General features: G+C 37.9%; 1 protein-coding gene across 1 annotated transcript in view; it reads right to left on the minus strand.

Moving 5' to 3' along the window:
- STK32A (serine/threonine kinase 32A) overlaps nucleotides 1–10,646 on the minus strand; it is a 462,487-nt gene extending 451,841 nt beyond the window's left edge. Inside the window, exon 1 of the mRNA XM_053717146.1 lies at nucleotides 10,545–10,646. The gene's annotated coding sequence lies outside the window, so the exon portion shown is untranslated. The remainder of the gene's footprint in view (nucleotides 1–10,544) is intronic.
- Between the last annotated feature and the right edge of the window lie 7,267 nt (nucleotides 10,647–17,913).

Consider the following 17,913-nt stretch of genomic DNA (forward strand, 5'->3'; position numbering starts at 1 on the left):
CTACTGTTACACCAGATATGAGTGGTGGCACTGGGCAAGTGGCTTGGCAGGCAGGCAACTGCAATTAGATTACACTAGCAGACTGATGTTTCACAGTCAAAAAAGTTTTTTTTTTTTTAAATTTACACTACTGTTACACCAGATATGAGTGATGGCACTGGGCAAGTGGGCCTGGCACACACGCTGGCAACTGCAATTAGATTACACTAGCAGACTGATGTTTCACAGTCAAAAAAGTTTTTTTTTTTTTAAATTTACACTACTGTTACACCAGATATGAGTGATGGCACTGGGCAAGTGGGCCTGGCACACACGCTGGCAACTGCAATTAGATTACACTAGCAGACTGATGTTTCACAGTCAAAAAAGTTTTTTTTTTTTAAATTTACACTACTGTTACACCAGATATGAGTGATGGCACTGGGCAAGTGGGCCTGGCACACATGCTGGCAACTGCAATTAGATTACACTAGCAGACTGATGTTTCACAGTCAAAAAAGTTTTTTTTTTAATAATTGACACTACTGTTACACCAGATATGAGTGGTGGCACTGGGCAAGTGGCTTGGTAGGCAGGCAACTGCAATTAGATTACACAGAAAAAAAAAAAGCAGACTGATGTTCTAGCCCTAAAAAGGGCTTTTTGGGGTGCTGTTCTTACAGCAGAGATCAGATGAGTCCTTCAGGACTGTAGTGGACACTGAATACACTACCCTAGCTATCAATTTCCCTATTAAATCAGCAGCAGCTACACTGTCCCTCCTCTCACTAAGAATGCAGCTTCCAAATGAATCTAAAATGGATGCTGTCCAGGAGGTAGGAGGGTCTGGGAGGGAGTGTCTGCTGCTGATTGGCTGGAATGTGTCTTCTGACTGTGAGGTGTGGGTCAAAGTATTACTCAATGATGACGAATAGGGGGCGGATCGAACATCGCATATGTTTGCCCGCCACTGCGGCGAACGCAAACATGCTATGTTCACCGGGAACTATTCGCCAATGAACTATTCGTGACATCACTAATGACAAACAGCTGCATGTGCAGTCACTTCCTGCAGTGCTCGAAATCACAAACATTATACAATTACACTACACGCTCCATAGCACTGCACCTCCTTATAGCAGTATCTCCAGATATACTATTAGACATTGGTGGGCGTGGCGCACCAGAGCGCTCTCAGCGCTGAAGATTCACTGCTGGCTGAAGGTGATTGTTCTCACTTCTGTCAAAATAAGAAGTCCAATGTTTTGGAACATAAATTATCACAGCCTCCACGCTAGCCCAGCTTCCCCCAGCCCCACCGTCAGCTGTCAAACACCACAGAGATTCACAGAGCTAGCCGGCTCCCCTCAGCATTACTCTCAACCATCAAATTCACAAAAGTGGCTCCGGACTTCGTTTAAAAAAAAAATATTTTTTGTTATAATAAAGTTTTTTCTATATGAAGTCCGGAGTCACTTTTGTGGGTTTGATGGTTGAGAGTAATGCTGAGGTGAGCCGGCTAGCTCCGTGAATCTCTGTAGTGTTTGACAGCTGACGGTGGGGCTGGGTGAAGCTGGACTAGCATGGAGGCTGTGATAATGTATGTTCCAAAACATTGGACTTCTTATTTTGACAGAAGTGAGAACAATCACCTTCAGCCAGCAGTGAATCTTCAGCGTTGAGAGCGCTCTTGTGCACCACGCCCACCAATGTCTAATAGTATATATGGAGATACTGCTATAAGGAGGTGCAGTGCTATGGAGTATATAGTGTAATTGTATAATGTTTGTGATTTCGAGCACTGCAGGAAGTGACTGCACATGCAGCTGGTTGTTATTAATAACACACATGATTTCAGTAACTGGGGTCCGAGGGGTCAGTGGGATCACAGCCTGTCACTGGGGGGGTCAGGAGTCACATTGTCCAGCACAGATGTCAGGATCCCCATTAACCCTGTCATTGCTGTGGCTCAGGAGTAGCGGAAAACATTTGACAATTTTACATGAATACACTGAGATTAGCCAGGAAATAAAAATGCCACCGTGAATCTCTGTGGTGTTTGACGGCTGACGGTGGGGCTGGGGGAAGCTGGGCTAGCGTGGAGGCTGTGATAATTTATGTTCCAAAACATTGGACTTCTTATTTTGATAGAAGTTAGAACATTCACCTTCAGACAGCAGTGAATCTTCAGCGCTGAGAGTGCTCTGGTGCACCACGCCCACCAATGTCTACATCACAATCCAGATGTCCGCCCTGCTTTTTGATGACGTGCCACAGAAGAATAAACTGAGAGGAACCAAAATGCGCATGCGTTACTTAGAAACTATGTTAAATGCACATGCGGGCCACCATGATGTTTCTACCTAGGTAAAACATCTTTATAGGGTATGCATAATGAGGAAAAACTGGGTTTGGCGAAATATGGAATTTGTATTAGAAATACCAAGAAAAGGACAGGAAACTTTTAATAGGTACTTATTGTAAATATTTATAATACTTAATGATGTTTTTTTTAAAAATAAATAAATATTTTTTTTTTGTTTACTATCCCTTTAAGTTAAATGAATATATTTGCACTGACCTTTTCATTAGTGTCATAAATTCAGTTAAAAATGTGTCCAAATGAAAAAAAGTGTTGTTTATGAAGGGAGCCTGCATCTGTCAAAACAGTACCTAATGTATTTTTGACTGCTTTTATTCACATCATTAATGCACTGGACTGCACATGTGGAAGGCAGTGGAAAATGCCAGCCGCATTGATACTTTCAGTATTTCTGACTCTACAAGGGAGCCCTTTTTCACTTTTTTTAGCTTAAAATTACAATCTTTACAATAGCCTTTCTATTTATTTATTAGGAACTTTTAAATCACTTTAAGAACAAACCTGTAGTGTTCTGGTATATATTCTGCAGATTGATGGTTATCCTGATGCCTGGGGAATTAATTTTTTCCATGAACTACTGTTTGTTCCCCGGTTGAGAACTTCTCTTCTTTTGTGTATGCAAATTATGACACCTAGGGAAGTCTCCCTAAGTGGTGGTGGGAAACATAACATAGAACCGTTGGCAAATGTGCCTAGAGGGCTATGGCTGCACCTCACTGACGAGGCCTACACTAGGCTGAAACATTCCTCTGGGGTTTGCCATGTCTGTCATTCAGAAGGGAATTGCCTGGTATTTCAGAGCTGGACTGTGCTTTTTAGTCAGAATCAGACTGATATACAGCAGATATACAGCAGGAAAGTTCTTTTCTGTGAAAGGTACATGCTGGGCAAAAAGTAGCTAGCCTTAAAGTAAGTTGTTATGTTAACATGTGTTCCCTGGTTGAGTACTTTTCTCTTTTGTGTATGATTAAAAATCTGTTTGATATTATCCTTAGGGAAATTCTTTTCTTGATCAAGTTGCATATGAAGTAAGATCTCACCTTATATAGACTATTTCACTTAAATATGCTTCACATATATAGTCATTGTCAGAGGTTCTTTCCCCTAAAATGGTGAAGATATAATAAGTAAGAATTGTGGTAAATCTGGATATATATCATTCAAATAATGGACGGTGCAATTATGCTTGATAAGAGACCATTTTGTCAGATGGTGTCTAGACAACCATAAAGGGATAATGTTCAAGATATAGATTGGGGAAAAAAACAAAGTTTCTGAGCCTGTAGGAAGTTTTGGCCAGAAAACTAAAGAAACACTTTCTATTATGAATTAGTGCCGGTAGAATCCAAGGATCCTGGACATGCCTTAGGTAAAAGAATATAATATGATTGAACTATTTGTTAAGAGGGATGATGAATCTAGATCTCAAGGTGGAAAATAGACTTTGTGAGGCATCTGACCAAGAGATGATCTCTAATTGGGAATTTTAACAAGCCTCAGAGTCTTGGTTCTGAGGCTTATGGTGTGCTTCCATGATCTTCAGCTGGGCAGTGTGCCTACTTAGAGACTGAGTTCTAGTCATTCCAGAAGCTATTTGACATAAAAGTGAAAAATAAGGGAGGATGACAAAAAGCAATTAAAAAAATAAAGACTTTGACTGATCTCCTAGAACATCTTATAGACTAAAAGCATAAACACTGATGTAAAGGGAAAGGCCGCTTCTGTATCAGTGGCTTTAAAAACAGGGAATGGAATAGGCCTCTTAAATAGTTTTAATTAATACATTTCTAGGTTATATTTTTTTAAGATATAAGCATTGCTTATATAAACAAAGAAATATATGTAAGACATTTTTTCATATTTTGTTTTAATTAAAAAATAAAATTTGGCCAGAAAGTTGTCTAACTAATGAACACAGAGGAACAACTTGGTCATTATCGCCTACTGTGGGGTCTTTTTCATCTAAGAGAAAATGATGGTATGATTCTCTTGTTTGTTGGTGATATTTCTAAGATTATAAGAGTAGAACACACAGTTAAAGTGAGGGGTTTGTTTTTTAGTTTGAAGACTTTGAGACCTCATTTATTAATCTGTATGCTGTAGCTAATAATTTTGAAGTAATTCATTACAAACAAATTGTAAATATCTCTTAAGTAGCATTTTTTTGGCTGAAAAACGGTACTAGGTTGTTTGGTCATTTTAATTGTGTTTTGAATGCAAGTGATAGCAAAAGGTAATTGTAGATAACTTTGATTAACTCTAGTAAATATGTGTAAGATTTAATTAATATTAATAAAGTGAAGGGTGCCTTTGTGGGCACTATGGTCTCTATTTTATTTAAAATGGCACTATAATATCATGTATTAATATTTTTTTTTGTTGTTGTTAGTATTTGTTAAACTATCAATCTTTCATGGATTACATAAGTGTACAGTGTGATATTCTGACAGATTGATGCATGTACATTTTGAAGAATAAAACATATTATGACCCGCATATGAAGAATGAGGAAGTGCATTCTTGTGCAAGAGGTTATTAGAAATCATGTTATTGAAAACAGGAGAAAAATTGTAGAGTGGATGTTTTAGAGGAAGAAGGGTTATGTATGTGATATTTCTTTAGGACAATTTTTGCAGCAAGTAATTTATAAGTATTTTGGATAAATCTGATAATGGCTTATGATAAAGATATGATTTTGAAATTGAGTGCATTTTTTATGCTAGTTTTAAATGGAAAAATAACAGGCAATGCTTTGTAGAGTATGATATAGAATGATATTGAAGTCATTGTTGACATATATATATTTTAAGAAAGGTAAGTGATTGAAAATGTGGGTATAAATGTGAGAATACTCAAGAAAGTTATTGCTTACCTATTCATTTCTATTATACATTTTGGCATAGGAATGATGAGTATTTGCTTGATGTTTCATATTGAGTATTTAAAAGGAGTGAGACAGCGTAGTCCATGAAAGTAGATGTGTTTAACTGTATACAGAAGGGTGAAATAACTAAAAGTTTGAGAGCTGTTCATCTGTTGAATGAAAAACAAAAGCTTTGGCTGGAATAAACAAGTGACTAGGAAGATCATGTTAAAGGGGCCACTTGTTTTCTGTTATCAATGGAATAAATGCAAATAATACAGCAAAAAAATTTTTTTTTCCATTTGTCCGAATCCAAATGCACATGTCTAGAAGAAGTTTTTCTGTGCTTGCCAGAGTTGTGAAAAATTGAAAGCTCTTATTGTTTTCTCTGACAGTAAACTCATCTGGGGAAATTTCTGTTTGCATGTTTTTGAACAAAAGGTGTCTGTATTTCATGCAGTTTTCAGTCATTTTTATTTTGAAAATTGCATTAGTTAAAGGGACAGTCTAGTGAAAAATAAACTTTCATAATTCAGATAGGGGGGCTATCTATCAAGCTCCGAATGGAGCTTGAGGCTCTGTGTTACTGGCGAGCCTGCATGCTAGCCAGAAACACCAGTTATGAAGCAGCGGTCTGTCAGACCTGATCCGCACTGTTGGATCAGGTCCGAAAGACATATGATAAATAGGCTTCAGGGCATGCAATTATTGACAACTTTCCAATTTACTTTTATCATAAAATTTGCTTTGTTCTATTTGTGTTGAAAACTAAAACTAGGAAAGCTCATATGCTAATTTCTAAGCAGTTCAAGGCCGCCTCTTATCTCAGTGCATTTGACAGTTTTTTACAGCAAGACAGCGCTAGTTCATGTGTGTCATATAAATAACATTGTGCTCACTCCCGTGGAGTTACTTATGACTCAGCACTGATTGGCTAAAATGCATGTATCTCAAAAGAACTGAAATAAGGGGCAGTCTGCAGAGGCTTAGATACAAGGTAATCACAGAGGTAAAAAGTATATTAATATAACCGTTTTGGCTATGCAAAACTGGGGAATTTGTAATAAACAGATGATCTATCTTTTTAAACAATAAAAAATCTGGTGTAGACTGTCCCTTTAAGGGAGTGTGCTGGGTGTAACAATGGGTTAGAGTTCCTAAATTGCTACTATCCCACAAAATGCTGACTTTAAAGGGACACTAAACCCACATTTTTTCTTTCATAATTCAGATAGAGCATGACATTTTAAGCAACTTTCTAATTTACTCCTATTATCAATTTTTCTTGGTTTCTTGCTATGTTTATTTTAAAAGCAGGAATCTAAGTCTTAGCAACCAGCCCATTTTAGGTTCAGCACCATGGATAGCGCTTACTTATTGGAGGCTTACATTTACCACCAATAAACAAGCATAACCCAGGTTCTCAACCAAAAATGGGCCGGATCCTATGCATCACATTCCTGCTTTTTAAATAAAGATAGCAAGAGAACGAAGAGAAATTGATAATAGGACTAAATTAGAAAGTTGCTTAAAATTGTAGAGGTACTTCCAGATGAATGTGATATTTTTTGTCTGTGTATTACTGTCTAACACAGCTATGATGCTTACAGACGTGATTAGATCAAAATAATACTTATTTGCAGAGAAGCATTTTATTTCCAGTAAACCGAGACCCACAATTAATTTGTAAATAATTTGTGTGTGTGTGTGTCTGTGTGTATGTGTGTCTGGTGTTTACTGTCAGTTATTACATAAGCAGCTGGGATAGGATGTTGTCCTATTTCAATTACACTCAAGGGCGTATTTTAGCCTAGGCAAACAAGGCACTTGCCTAGGGCAGCAGATTTGGAAGGGGGCAGCAATTTTTGAGTCCCACACACCCTCACTACAAAAGTATACAAATGTCCATAGCACCATATGTAATTCAAAAACTTTATTAAGGACTATAAAAATACAGCAACGTTTCGGGGTAATTCCCCTTAATCATGCATGATTAAGGGGAATTACCCCAAAATGTTGCTGTATTTGTATAGTCCTTAATAAAGTCTTTGAATTACATACGGTGCTGTGGACATTCGTATACTTTTGGATCTTCTTTGGGAGAATTGGCAGTTTTCTAGTTTACACGAGCACCGTTATCAGTTAGTGCTGTTCAAGTTTTCGGTTTTGGACACAACTCACTACACAAACACACACACTCACACATTCACCATATACACACATGCACTTGAACATTTACTTTGAAAATGCCATGAAAAAAAGTCACCTTACACCCTCACCAAAAATATTATGGCCAAAAAAAGGCCTAAAACCTGGGGGGTGGGCAGACGATTTTGGAGTGCCTAGGGCAGCACAAAACTTAAACACGCCACTGATTACACTGATATATATTTTGATGCAAAACATTTTTTTTTTATCATAAAAAGGTAAATATAAGGGGAGAGAGGAGAGAGACAGAGCAAAAGAGAGGGGGAGAGGGCGCAAAAGAGAGGGGGAGAGAGAGAGCACAAAAGAGAGAGGGAGAGAGAGATAAGACAGGGGGAGAGAGAGAGCGCAAAAGAGAGGGGGGAGAGAGCACAAAAGAGAGAGGGGAGAGAGAAAGCACAAAAGAGAGGGGAGAGAGAGAGTGCAAAAGAGAGGGGGAGAGAGAGTGCAAAAGAGAGGGGAGAGAGAGAGAACACAAAAGACAGGGGGAGAGAGAGAGAGCACAAAAGAGAGGGGGAGAGAGAGAGCACAAAAGAGAGGGGGAGAGAGCACAAGAGAAAGGGGGGAGAGAGAGAGAGCAAAAGAGAGGGGGGAGAGAGAGCGCAAAAGAGAGGGGAGAGAGAAAGCGCAAAAGAGAGGGGGAGAGAGAGAGCCCAAAAGAGAGGGGAGAGAGCGCAAAAGAGAGGGGGAGAGAGAAAGCACAAAAGAGAGGGGAGAGAGAGAGCGCAAAAGAGAGGGGAGAGAGAGAGCGCAAAAGAGAGGGGGAGAAAGAGAGTGCAAAAGAGAGGGGGAGAAAGAGAGCGCAAAAGAGAGGGGGTAGAGAGAGCAAAAGAGAGGGGGGGGGGGAGAGCAAAAGAGAGGGGAGAGAGAGCAAAAGAGAGGGGGGAGAGAGAGCAAAAGAGAGGTGGAGCGAGAGAGCACAAAATAGAGGGGGAGAGAGAGAGCAAAAGAGAGGGAGAGGGAGAGAGAGCAAGGGGAGGGACCGATGTACTGCAAAAAATGGCCCGTGTAAACGGGCTTTAGGACTAGTTATATAATAATATAATAATTTAACTGTAGCAGTCTTGTGGGATACAGCAATTATTTAGCCAGGTTGAACTTGTCTTAACAGAGTAAATTGATCACTTATGAAATTAACAATTATATACAGCCCACAGTAAAAAAATAATGAAAGCATCCCTGTCATAGAATGGTTCATAGTTTGCTGAATAATTTAGTTACTTCAAAATGCCCGCAAATAAATAAATAAAATAGAAGCAACAAAGAAACAGATGTTATCATTGCCTTCTGAGAAGCATTTCATATAAATACATTATATCAATCAAGGCTAACTGAGCAGAAAAGAGCAAATATTGGACATGAGGCAGATATAGGTAGTGACTGAGGAATAAGAAAAGCAAATAATACAAATGTCTGTCCAGTTTTGTTTCAAACCAAATCTGAAGGATACACAGGAAGTTTTTAACAAGAGAGTAAAGAAATAAAAATAAAGGATCATTTTAAGGACAATTATTAAAGAAGTGTTTTATATTGATACTTTAATTGACATTGTGAATTTATAAAAAGGTTAGTAACTTGTATATAAGTAAAAACAAATGTAACATACAAATTAACTGTTATTTTATCAAATCTAAAACCGATGGCTCTTTTCTCCTGCCACAGGCTTGTAATAACTCCTGTTTCCCCCTGACAAATGTCTGTCATTTCAAGTTATGGTTTACTTATATAAAAACTCTTTCCTTGTTCTTCAAGGAAGTTGTTTTCAGTATTCAGTAAAGGAGCAAGCGGAGTGTTATTTCCAGAGTCAAGTGTATGTATTTGAAAAGCCTCAATGACATGTTAAGGGGACGCTTAACTCAAAATTCCCCTAAAATGTTTAATTAAACATAGTAAAACAACTTTGCATTGCACTTGCAGAATTTATTTTGTCGACTTGCATCTCCACTGGCCCCAAAGAAGGAGGGATGGATTTCTTGGACTTCAGAACCCTGACCATCCTGCATCATGCACAGTGAAAGCTTGATTATATAAAGGGGCTCATTTGTTCTAAATGAACACAGCAAAAAAAAAAAAACACTCAAGGGGGCTTTCACTTGACTGAATGCTCGTTTTAAAAGTTTAAACTTTTTTTTGTGCAGGTATTTTTTTGATGCAGTTTTTCTGATGCATATACAACATTACACAGAACTAAAACATCAATCAAGTTACTTAAAGAGCAACCTTCTTTGTGTGTAGTTATAATAGTAGATTGCACAAGTCTATCTGAATACCTGAACTATTTTGATGTATGCTTCATTTAACTTGTGAATAAATAAGTAAAATATTATTTACAACTTATCTGGAAAATTCCAAGAGACCTAATAGCCATTAATAAAAAAGCAACAACTTTGAGGAAAGAAAAAATGCATTTTTTATATTCCTCGCCCTCATAAAAAAAAATTACAAATGTGTTGCTCTGAATGTGAATTATTTCCTAGCAATACTTGTTTGTTATTTTCTAACTATATTTATTTGTCATTCTAATGGTTTTACAAACAATGCTGAAATTAATTTTATGATTTTAATGTTCCAAAACATAGTAAATTAATAGATATTTAATTTATTAGCCAATCTATTCTTAAAAGCTACATATTTTAACTAGTAAATAATTCGCATAAATCATGCAATAAATATTATTACAAATTATTTCTAGTTTAAGATATTCTGCAGCAGAATGAGTAAATATGTTAATAATACTATTATAATCAACACATACACATGTTCCTCAGACATAGCTTAGTCATATATTTTACTAAAAATAAACAAATATAATTCAAAACCCACAATAGTTCATTTTAACCTAGCAATCAACACATTTAAAAAAAAAATCAAGAAAAATGTTTGTTTTTAATTCAAATTCGAATTGAATTAGGCATATGGCAGTTTTTGAAACAAATATCCATGGTCAGTTTCCTTTTCATACACATTAAAGCACAATAATATTTGTATTGACTTAGTAGTTGCAGTGTTGCATGTGATAAAAAAGGGTTCTCAGCTTTTCAAAGTACTGAAACTACTGCAAATATTTCAGAAGTTAAATAAAATAAGGTAATGCATTAGATATACAGTACTTACCTTGTTAAAACACACCTTCAGTGGACTTGAGAGAGAATCTTGTTAAGATGATGCAGTTGGATAGGAGTCTCCTCTCTTCAGGTAGCTCTTAGCAAAGCAGCAGGGAAACGAATGGAGATGCTGCAAGAAAGGGATACTGGCTGACAGTCATAGAGGGTGGTCCTTCTGAGCAGCTGTATAAACAACTTTACAAGAAAGGGATGCCCGAGGGAACTTTATTAATAAGTAACACTAACTGCAGCCCTTGGAGCCCCCTAGAGGCTTCACACAGGAAAATGCAAACGATCAGAAACCTATGTTATTGCGGTTACACTAAATCATATTTATGACAACGTTGACTCATTTTAGAAAAAATAAATAAATAATAAAAAAAAACGTAGCCAGCCTCATTGCTAATGATATGAAAATGATAAATGTTTAACACCCATGAGTTGCCAAAGTTGTATAGTTAAAACAGAGCTGGACTTATATTTTTTTTAAAGACCGTTATTATTTATGGATTCGTTAAACATGATTAGTGGTAAATGTTAAGTGTTGACTAATCCTGAAACTATTGATTCTGTGTAGTTAAAGGGACGTAAAGTCAAAATTAAACTTTCATGATTCAGTTGGAGCACGCAACTTTAAACAACTTTCCAATTTACTCCTGTTATTGTTTGCTTCTTTCCTTTGGTATATTTTTATTGAAGAGTAAAACTAGGTAGGCTTATAAGAGCTCAGGAGCGTGCAAGTATCTCTAGTACTCTATAACAGCAGGGTTTTGCAGCATTATATAACAAAGCTACACAACGCAAAGCACTGCTGCCATAGATTACTAAAGATTATTAAATGTATGAGCCTACCTACTCTTCAATAAAAGGTACCAAGAGAAAGAAGCACATTTGATAACATAAGTAAATTAGGAAGTTATTAAAAATTGCATTCTCTATATCAGTCATGAAATTTTAATTTTGACTTTACTGTCCCTTTAAAAAAAAAAAAAAGAAAAGTACTTTAAGTTTAAGAATTGATGGTTTTCTCAAGCCCACTTGGTTTCTATCAAGTAATCAGCAACACCAGTTTGGAACCTAGATTTTCCATTTTTTATCTCTTCTGCTGAGAACAGTTAGAAACAGACTGCCAATAAAATGGATTGCACAGACAAGACTGCTGGAAACTTGTTACTTTAACCCCTTAATGACCACAGCACTTTTCCATTTTCTGTCCGTTTGGGACCAAGGCTATTTTTACATTTTTGCGGTGTTTGTGTTTAGCTGTAATTTTCCTCTTGCTCATTTACTGTACCCACACATATTATATACCGTTTTTCTCGCCATTAAATGGACTTTCTAAAGATACCATTATTTTCATCATATCTTATAATTTACTATAAAAAAAATTATAAAATATGAGGAAAAATGGAAAAAAACACACTTTTTCTAACTTTGACCCCCAAAATCTGTTACATATCTACAACCACCAAAAAACACCCATGCTAAATAGTTTCTAAATTTTGTCCTGAGTTTAGAAATACCCAATGTTTACATGTTCTTTACTTTTTTTGCAAGTTATAGGGCAATAAATACAAATAGCACTTTGCTATTTCCAAACCATTTTTTTTCAAAATTAGCGCTAGTTACATTAGAACACTAATATCTTTCAAGAATCTCTGAATATCTATTGACATATATATATTTTTTTTTAGTAGACATCCCAAAGTATTGATCTAGGCCCATTTTTGTATATTTCATGCCACCATTTCACCGCCAAATGCGATCAAATAAAAAAAATTGTTCACTTTTTCACAAATTTTTTCACAAACTTTAGGTTTCTCACTGAAATTATTTACAAACAGCTTGTGCAATTATGGCACAAATGGTTGTAAATTGTTCTCTGGGATCCCCTTTGTTCAGAAATAGCAGACTTATATGGCTTTGGTGTTGCTTTTTGGTAATTAGAATGCCACTAAATGCCACTGCGCACCACACGTGTATTATGCCCAGCAGTGAAGGGGTTAATTAGGGAGCATGTAGGGAGCTTTTTGGGGTAATTTTAGCTTTAGTGTAGTGTAGTAGACAACCCCAAGTATTGATCTAGGCCCATTTTGGAATATTTCATGCCACCATTTCACCGCCAAATGCGATCAAATTAAAAAAAACGTAACATTTTTCACAATTTTAGGTTTCTCACTGAAATCATTTACAAACAGCTTGTGCAGTTATGGCACAAATGGTTGTAAATGCTTCTCTGGGATCCCCTTTGTTCAGAAATAGCAGACATATATGGCTTTGGCGTTGCTTTTTGGTATTTAGAAGGCCGCTAAATGCCGCTGCGCATCACACGTGTATTATAGCTAGCAGTGAAGGGGTTAATTAGGTAGCTTGTAGGGAGCTTGCAGGGTTAATATCACATTTAGAGTAGAGCTCAGCCTCCCACCTGAAACATCAGACCCCCTGATCCCTCCCAAACAGCTCTCTTCCCTCCCCCACCCCACAATTGTCCCCGCCATCTTAAGTACTGGCAGAAAGTCTGCCAGTACTAAAATAAAAGCTATATTTGGTTTTTTTTGTGTGTTTTAAAAAAAGCATATTTACATATGCTGCTGTGTACTATCCCCCCTTAGCCCCTAACCTCACTGATCCCCCCCAAACAGCTCTATAACCCTCCCACTCTAACTTAATCTGCGCCATCTTGGGTACTGGCAGCTGTCTGCCAGTACCCAGTTTAGAAGAAAACATGCTTTTTTTTTTATTTTTACTAATTTTTTCTGTAGTGTAGCTTCCCCCCACACCAAACCAACCCCCCACCCCTCCACGATCTCTTTTTGTGAGATTTGGGCATTTCTTATTAAAGATTTGGGCATTTCTTTGCCGTAGTGTAGCGGTTCCCACCCGCTCCCGCCCGTGCACGCGCCCGCCCGCCACCCTCCGTGCACGCGCGCGCGCCCGCGCGCGCCCCCTAACATTCCCGCCCCCGATCCCGCCCCCCCTTGACTAAGCAGCACACACCGATGGCCGCCCACCCGCCTCCCAAGCCGGCTCCCACCCACCAACGATACCGGCCATCGATGTCCGGTGCAGAGAGGGCCACAGAGTGGCTCTCTCTGCACCGGAAGGCCATGTAAGGTTATTGCAGGATGCCTCCATATCGAGGCATCACTGCAATAACCGGAAAGCAGCTGGAAGCGATCAGGATCGCTTCCAGCTGCTTTCCACACAGAGGACGTGCAGGGTACGTCCTCAGGCATTAACTGCCTTTTTTTTGAGGACGTACCCTGCACGTCCTCGGTCATTAAGGGGTTAAAGGGAGAAGAAGGTGAAAATTGAAATGTGCATGTGCATGTGTATTTCAGTTTTTAATAGAATCATTTTTGCAATATGCTTCGATTAGTACACACGCTTCTAGTAAAAGTTATTACTATATTTCACAGCATTAAAAAACCCACACCTTCTCAGAAGACTTAAAGGGACATTCCAGCCAAAATTAGAATCCACACAGGTGCATTTCAGTTTTGAATAGAAACATTTTTATAACATACATGTATTAGCAAAAATACTTCTAATAAAAGCTATAGCTGTTTCAAATGTGTATTTAAGTATGCACCGTGCACTGCATTATAAACACAGCACTTGCTTAGAGAGTCTAAGGTGCTTGTACAATCTGGTAATGACTCAATTTGTTTATTGCCGACATGATGCAAGCCCCACTGGTGCCCTGAGCAGCTACAGTATTTAAAATACTGGTGCACTGAGAATATCTAGCTATGCTACACATGCACGTGCAGAGAAAAATGTTAACACTTTAGCAGTGATAACTTTTACTAGAAGCATTTTTGCTAATACATTTATATTGCAAATATGTTTCTATTCATAGATGTAATTCATCTACGTGCACTTAAATTTTGACTGGAATATCCCTTTAAAGGGGCATTAAACTAATTTTTTTTCTTTCATGATTCAGATAGAGAATTCAATTTTAAACAACATTCCAATGTACTTATTTGAACTAATTTGCTTCATTCTTTAGATATCCTTTGTTGAAGAAATAGCAGTGCACATGGGTGAGCCAATCACACAATGCATCTATGTGAAGCCACCAATCAGCAGCTTCTGAGCCTATCTAGATATGCTTTTCAGCAAAGAATATCAAGATAACGAAGCAAATTAGATAATAGAAGTAAATTAGGAAGTTGTTTAAAATTGCATGCTGTTTCTAAATCATGAAAGAAAACATTTAAGTTTCATATCACTTTAAAGGGAAGTAAAACAATAAATAGAATAATAATAATGAATTCAATGTAAAGATTAGTCTTACAATAATATCTAGCTGTATTTTTACAATTATTGGGCTAGTTTATGAGTGGAATGCTATTTTGTGCTCCTGCTTGCGCATGAACTTCACTACAGCTTTTTGCCTGTGACAGGATGCACTTGTATTACAAGCTAAAAGAAAAAAGTTTGCGTGCAAGCTAAATCCAACATACACTAACAAAATGTCACAAACATGTTAACATTCACCCTATAGAAGTCAATGGAGAGCGCAAACTGAAAAAAATCTGTAAAACCTATACTCGCGCACCAAACCAGACATGAGTTATGAAAATGTCACATTCCAATGTTCCTTACATACAGAACAATGTAGTTTTTATTGTAAATACACATTTCTATAGTTATATATTTCTATATATCTATATCTATCTATACCTGTATATCTATTCCTATAGATATATAGGTAAAGATATCTATTTTACATGAACAGTATCAGATATATAAATATATGTTTAATAATAAAAAGTACATTATTTTTCTATGTGAAGAACATAGGAATATAAAATATGCATAAAGCGCATTGGGGTTTGCAACTTAGGACTAAAGCGGTCGGGTTAGTTCACATGATAAATTGCTATCTTCAATGTGCGTTATTGAAATATTAAATACAAAATATTAATAAAAATTATTTAAAATTATTATCAATACTGTAACATATTCTGAATAATCCATAGAATATATCCAGATTATTTACAGTATGTATAATATGTTTTAATAATATTTTTAATATATATTTCAATAACACGCATTGAATATAGCAATTCTTTATGTGGGCTAACCAGACCACTTCGTTCTTAGTTGCAAACCCCAATGCATGTTGCACATAGTTTACATTCATATGTTCTTCACATAGAAAATAATGTACTTTTTATTATTAAATATATATATATATATATATATATATATATATATATATATATATATATATATACTGTATATATATATATAATGTTAATGTAAAATATATATCTATACCAATATATCTATAGGAATAGATATAAACATCAAGGTATATATACTATAAGCAAACACTCTACCTGCAAAAATGTTCCCATGCTGCTGAACGTGCCTGGAGAAAATCCCGCTCTGAACCAGATTTCCTCCACTATAAGTTCATTCTTTATTCTTACTCCTCTGCCCTTCACTTAGCCAAGCAAACCTACTTCTCTTATATCTACTCACTCCTAAAAACCCTAAACATCTCTTCTCCATTGTCAACTCTCTCCTCTATCCACCTGCACAACCCCCTTCATCTGCCTTTAGTACTCAAGACCTGGCAGGCTACTTTTTCAACAAAACACTTACCATCCAAAGTAATATCCCAACACAAGACTGCAACCTTCCATCTCCGCCCCCGGCCACCCCCTCCACCACTCTCAGCACCTTTCACCCAACCACTGAGAATAAAGTGAGTTCCCTATTGTCATCCTCACAACTCACTACCTGCCCACTTGACCCTATCCCTTCACATCTAATACCTTCTCTGTCTTCTACCCTCACTCCAGCTCTTACTCACATATTCAACCTATTCTTTACTACCGGTTCATTCCCATCTTCCTTCAAACATGCAAAGGTCACCCCCATTCTTAAAAATCCCTCCCCTGACCCCAATTCTCCTGCAAACTACCGCCTCATATCACTGCTTCCGCTAGCTTCAAAAGCCCTGGAAAAACTAATTTTCCATCGCCTAACCCACTTCTTGTCCTCCAACTCATGGCTTGACCCCTTGCAATCTGGCTTCTGTCCCCAACACTCAACTGAGACTGCCCTCATCAAGGTTACTAACAATCTTCTTTCTGCTGAAAACAACGGCCACTACTCAATACTTATCTTACTTGACCTGTCTGCTGCCTTTGACATCGTTGACTATCCCCTTCTCTTATGGACTCTAAGCTCTCTTGGGCCCTCTGACACTGCCCTCTCCTGGATCCACTCTTATCTCTCTAATAGGTCCTTTTCTGTCTCCTTTGCTGGCAACTCCTCCCATCCATTGCCTCTGTATGTGTGAGTACCTCAAGACTCTGTTCTGGGTCCTCTACTCTTCTCTATTTATACTTCCTCACTGGGTAAACATATCAGTAGCTATGGCTTCAACTATCAACTCTATGCTGATGATACTCAGATCTACCTATCCATCCCTGCACTCTCTCCTTCTGTCCTTTCTCACATCAGTGTCTGCTTATCTGGCATTTCTTCTTTGATGGCCTCTCACCACCTAGAAATCAACATGTCCAAGACTGAGCGCCTTCTAATCACCCCCTCTAATTCTACCCCGGTGTATAACTTTTGAATCATTGTTGGTGACACCACAATCTCCCCATCACCCCAAGTCCGCTGCCTAGGAGTTACACTTGACTCCAATCTGTCCTTCATACCCCATATCCAATTGCTCTCTTCATCCTGTCGTAACTACCTACGCAATAGCTCCAAAATTCGTCCAATTGCTCTCTTCATCCTGTCGCAACCACCTATGCAATATCTCCAAAATTTGTCCTTTTCTGAGTGCTGAAACTACTAAACAGCTAATCCACTGCCTGGAAATTTCCCAACTTGCCTCCCTCTCTCCCGCCTCTTCCCTGAATACATCCTAAATGCCTCTGCTAGGCTAATCTACCTCTCCCGAAGCTCTGTATCTGCTGCACCTCTCTGCAAGTCCCTTCACTGGCTCCCCATTCACAGCAGAATTAAATTCAAAATTCTCACCCTGACCTACAAAGCCCTTACCAACGTAGTCCCCCCCACCTGTCCTCACTCATCAACAAATATACTCCAGCCCGCCCCCTAATATCCAACAATGACCTGTTCCTTGCATCTTCTACCATCACCTCCTCCCATGCTAGACTACAGGACTTCTCGTGCGGCACCAACCATCTGGAATGCACTTCCTCAAGCTGTCAGACTTTCCCCTAACCTTTCCTCCTTTAAACACTCCCTAAAGACCTTTTTTGTTCAGGGAAGCCTATCTCCAAATCAGTAACAAATGAATTCCACTTGCCTAATAGCTGCCCTCATCTAACTCCACACTAACATCAGTCTCACCTTTGCAGTCCCCACCTACTGTT

This window comes from Bombina bombina, chromosome 6 (genome assembly GCF_027579735.1).
Source record: "Bombina bombina isolate aBomBom1 chromosome 6, aBomBom1.pri, whole genome shotgun sequence".
Taxonomy (NCBI): Eukaryota; Metazoa; Chordata; class Amphibia; order Anura; family Bombinatoridae; genus Bombina; species Bombina bombina.